Source organism: Artibeus jamaicensis, unplaced genomic scaffold (assembly GCF_021234435.1).
Source record: "Artibeus jamaicensis isolate MK-2021 breed Jamaican fruit bat unplaced genomic scaffold, CSHL_Jam_final contig_519, whole genome shotgun sequence".
NCBI classification, from domain to species: Eukaryota; Metazoa; Chordata; class Mammalia; order Chiroptera; family Phyllostomidae; genus Artibeus; species Artibeus jamaicensis.
Genome location: NW_026521871.1, coordinates 50,612,119 through 50,617,608, shown reverse-complemented (window position 1 = coordinate 50,617,608; position 5,490 = coordinate 50,612,119).

Here is a 5,490-nt window from a genome sequence, read left to right as displayed (position 1 = left end):
AGCTACCTGAGCGATCCTGAGTGTGACTGGTAAGTGAGGTGACGGTGGTCGGAATCCCCCACGGCAAATGATCTGTGGATGACCCGGTGGCCTCGCGTACACGTTGAGTTCCCCATCAGCAGCCGCTCATTGGATGGTGACGTCAACGGCCAGTAGGGACCACTGCTTTGTCCAACTTTTCACCATTAAAAAAATTAAAATACACAGCAAAGTTGAAAGAGTAGCACTATGAACGTTCCTATACTCACCATTTAGAAAAATTGTCCACATTTACTGTATTTGCTTGATTTCCGTGTGTGTAAATTTGGTTTTTGCTGAGAGTAAACTGCAGATACTCATGATACTTCTCCCTGATTATTTCAGCATGCATCTCCTACAAATAAGGATAATTTGCTACATAAATACATGCTCTTACAACTCTTAGGATAATTAACATTAATCCCTAATACTCTCCAACATCAGACTCAAATTTAAATATTCCCAATTGTCCCCTAAATGTCTTTTGTGGCTGATTAAATTTTTTCTCTTATTGATTCTGGAGAGAGGGGAAGGGAGGGAGAAAGAGAGGGAAAGAAACACTGATGCGAGAGAGAAACGTCAGTCAGTTGCCTCTTGCACGTGCTCCAACTGGGGAATGAACCTGTAACCCAGGCATGTGCGCTGACCAGGACTCGAACCTGTGACCTTCCATTTTGCAGGAGGATGCCCAACACACTGAGCCACACCAGCCAGGGCTATGGCTGACTTTGAAAACAAAGCTAAACCAGAATCCAATCAAATTCCACACATTACATTAGCTGCATCTGTTTAGTCTATTTTAATCTAGATAATCCTCTGCTTTTCCCCCTTGCCAGTCACTTTTTTTTCTTTTTTTCCCAGCCCACCCCCTCCAGTGCTCCCCACTTTTTTTTTTTTAGAAGACAGCCAGTTGTCTTATAGAATGTCTCAAATTCTGGATTAACCGGACTGTTTATGGTTCACTTGACTTGTTCTACTTCACTGGATAGCTTTTAAATTTACACTGTGACCAAATGCTCACAAGCTTCCAAGTACACACTTCGAGCATCTACCTTTTTGGGGACACATCACATTAAGTTGTCACACTGTAAGGGATGCTTTGTTTAATCAGTAAATTTATCCAGAATTCTAGCAGATTTTCCCACTGTACAGGCCCGTTTTCCTCTTGCGATCTGTAAGTAATCTGCGGGGCCATACTTTGGCACAGTGCGAATATGCCTTCTCCAGCAGCCTCCCACCGAATGGCTTAGCGTCGAAGAATAAATGTAGCCTGAATTGGTTATTACATTGGAGACTGCAACGTGGTGCTTTTCTGAGTCCATCATTCCTTCCCTGTTTATTAGGGAAGGGGTTTATTACATTTATTTCTTCTGGAAAGAAAGAACACTTTTCCTTGTCCACGGGGGTGAACTAAAGTCCCTACAGACACAGACAGCATGCCTCCACCTGAAACATCGGGCTTCTCCCCTCAGGACTGTCTCTCGCTGCTCAGGAGGGGACGTCTTTTTTCTCTGTGCAGTAATAACCTGCATTTTCAAGGCATATTCCGATTTTATGAAACCCCAAATACTGCAAGTGGCAGTACAGCCCTTCTGTCCCCACCCTCACGAGAGCATCTCGTGGAGCTGTGTGAGGCTCTAGGCGTGGCTAGGGCCCCACTTGGACAGGCGATGCTTCTATGACCCCCGGGCTCTGGATGGAATTCCGTCCCCTCCTCTGCCTGGAGAAAGCACGGCGTTAACACGAATGGCGAGCGTCCAGCTACTAGACTGGTCAGTGTTTCCAGGAATGAATCTCAAAGCAGAACACTGAGTGAAAGATCAAGTCGCAGCGGGAAGTGGAGGGTGAGAGTGTGCGCTGTGGACCCACAAAGCAATGCGCGGTTCCTGGGAACGTGGGGGCCGGACTAGCGTGCAGGGCAACGCTGGGGGAGCCGGCTGCTTGCTGGCTGGTGACCACGCTGGTTGGCGCAATGCGCCATACAGGTTGTTCATATCTTGATGTGGTTCCCCTCCACCAGCGGCACAGTGTGACAACAGGGACGGGAAATGGACACAGCCGCGTTAGAAGGGTGGGTCCTTCACAATGACAGGCAGGCAGGGAAACGGTTCCTGGGGGAGGATTTGCCTTAACCTGTAACCTACTTTCTTTTCATTCTCTTTTCTGTGTTTAAGGATATGGAAAAGTGTGTCCAAATATGAGCATTTGCTAGATAGCTATTTCAATGTTGGTTGTACTGTTCTCTCTATTTTTTTCATAGGATTTAAATATTCCAGGATTGCAATATTTGTATGCATATATATTGTAGAGGGTGGAAAAAAAGGTCAAAATGCAGAAGAGTGAGAATGGCATTATAGGAATGGGCTTATTAAACTTCTCTAATTTGTTTAAAGGAGGAAGGGGAGGGGAGAAGGATGGGGAGAAGCAAGGGAAGGAGGAGGAGGAGGAGGAAATGGAGAAGGGGGAAGGGAAAGGAGTAAATTCAGTCATGACACCTGCGTTTTAACTCCTCTGGTTACAAAATCCCTGTGACCCCTTGCCTGGCTATGGGGGGCTGGCAACACAACAGGTGGTCACCAGGCACCACACAGGGTGAAGGGGGCCTACAAGCCCTGCCACTGAAATGCCCAGGCTGCCAGAAGGAGCACCATGCAACGCTGAGAGTGCTGGCAGCTGCTCCGTGATTACCTCTGGGAAGGGCTTGGGAGGGAGGGAGGAAGTGGTGGAGGACTTGCGCATTTTATTCTATATAATTGTGCATTGTTCAATGTTTAATGTTACACTTCAATTGCAACGTTACTTCTTAAATTGAAGTAACTTGAACTGGTGAGGATCCCAGGAGCAGTGCTGGCCAAGGGCTTTAAAGAAACCAAGAAGGGCCCCGGGGAGGAGAGGCCGACCCTGAGGAACAGGGAGGACCTGGGTTTCAGGGTGGGGAAGAGGCCTCAAGGCAGGAGAGCAGAGGCAGCATCAGGAAGGCCCAGTGCAGCCCGGTGTGCAAGATTAGGCTGAAATTTGCTTCTTTAGACTAAGGAGCTTGGCTCCCGCCCATCTCCCACCGCCCTCCCCCAAACAATCAGAACGGCCTTGAGGAGCTATGGTCGCCCAGGCTGAGCGGGGTCCATAGACCTGAGATGAGCTCTGCCCAGCAGCTGCAGTGACCAGTTCCGAGAGCCAAGTTCCTGGAGGAGGAGGTGGGTGGGAGGAGGAAGGCAGGCCAGAGGAGCACGTCGTTGCTGAGCTATGATCAACTGCCGAGCACACAGCTTGGGGCCTGGAACGAAACTAGAAAACCGTTAATTTATATAATTCGCTAATTAAGCTAATTGTCTGAGCAGCACTTTTTGGTGTAGTCATCAAAAAGAGGCATAATGAGCATAAAAACAAAAAGGTCTTTTATTTTTTTTCATTCAGGCCTTAATCATCGCTTCAAGTATCCCTGCCTGGTTGCTGTAATTATAGGCTCTTGTGAGGCTGGTTTCCCAGAGGACATGGAGTTCACATCCCCCTTCTGCCAGAGCACTGGTCCAATCCTCTCAGAAGCTTCTGGAATTAGGAACGCTTTTCTCTGCATGCAGATGCACTGGGATGCATTTTGATCACCCAAGATGGACATGTCAGAACACAAAGGGACAGAGATGCAGGGAAGGGCTGCCCTCCCTGCACACCGGGGAGAGGACACGATGTGGTAGACGAACACGGTGCCATAGCGGGGGTCATGTGTGCTTGGCAGCCAAAAGCGACAACTGTCCCCTACTGTGTTCCCCTGAGCCTGGCAGAGCAGAGTGCCCGGGGCTGTCCCACTGAGCCAGGGTGCTCTGGGACTCTTGGTAAGAGGCCTGCTGTGGGCAGTGAGGGAGAACTAGGCAGAATGGACACTTCGGCCGTCCCCATACCCACTGACGACACCATATTCACCTGTCCCCACGGAGACACCATTTCTGGGCACTGGGTCGGCCCGACTTCCATCAGCCATCTCTGTGAAGGGGCTGTTTCCGAGCCCACTGGCCTGCCTCCAGGAGGGAGTGGGAAGAACCAGGGAACTAGTACTCCCCTGGCCGGCCCTTAAGCAATGACCGACAGGTGTGAATCTCCCAGCTCTGTAACTCCGCCATATCGCTGATTTCTTTTCAAGATCGAGCTCCGGTTGCCCACTGCGTAGCTGGTTTGACAGCACACCCCACTGGCTGCCTTTCCTGATCTGAGTACCTTTCTCCTTCACCTCCCCACGTTCTTTCCACCTTCCATAGGAACGACTTGCTCTCAAATCCTTGTCTCAAGGTCTCTTTCTGCAGGAGCTCGAGCCAAGACCCATGGTGAGATCCTTGCTGTGAGCCGCTGCATCCGTAAACCATCCCACATTTGACTGTGGGATTCAGCCCCACCCCTCTGAGTGCTTGCTGGCCACTCAGCCTCTGAACTTGGCCGCAGGTTTTCCCCTGTGCTCTGCATCCTTGCAGGGCCCCAGGAGCCTTAATGGGCAGCAGCGTAGGTCGCTCTGGGCACCCCTCACCCTGCACCAACCTGAACGTTCTGCCTCACGTGGGGATTTAATCTGGAGAGCAGGTCCTCCTACTGCTGCTGGAGAGGAGGGGACGACCCCTGACTCAGCCCAAGCTTGCCCCAGTGTGGGCGTCTGCTCTTAATGCGCTGGTCCTCAGGGTCTCCAGGCTGTGGGGTGCCACCCGGGAAGGCCTCATGGGAGATATCTTCTGACTGTGTGTTGGCCGTCACCTTGGCATCCCAGAGCTGTCCTCGCTTCTTGCGTCCTGGGCACAGAATGCAGTCCGTTGGCACTCACAGCCTCTGAAGAGAGCCCACAAACCTTTCTCTCCCTTCCCGTATCTCCAGTCTACTCCTCATCCCTTCTTTCTTCTTGCCTCTCACTCTGCCAAAATGGACCACTCACGCCTCCTGGTCTGTGGGGGTCTTCTCTTACTTGGGACCTGTGTTTGGAAAAGAGATGTCCACTTCTTAGTCCGGGGAGCCCCTGACTATGTCACCTTCTGTGGCTGCAAAGATGTCGCAGGTGTGATTACATTAAGAGTCTTAATGTAAGACTCTTAATGTAATCACATTAAGAAGATGGCCTTGGATTATCCACATGGGCCAATGTCACCGTAAGGGACAGAGGGAGCAGAGGGAGCAGGAGGTCTGAGAAGGTGTGATGAGGGAAGCAGAGGTCAGAACGATGCCATCGCTGGCTTTGAAGAGGGAAGAGGGGCCGTGAACCCACAGACCCCTGTGATCTCTAGATGATAGAAAAGGCAAGAAAATGGATTCTAGAGCTTCCACAAAGGAGCACAGCCCTTCAGACACCCTGACTTAACCCAGGGAGCCCTGTTCCAGACTGCTGCTTTCCAGAACTGTAAAAGTAAGTTGGTATCGTTTTAACCACCAAATTTGTGGTGAATTGTCAGAGCAGCAAACGGAGACCGATGCAGTGACTTTGCTCTACCTGTTCCTCCCCGG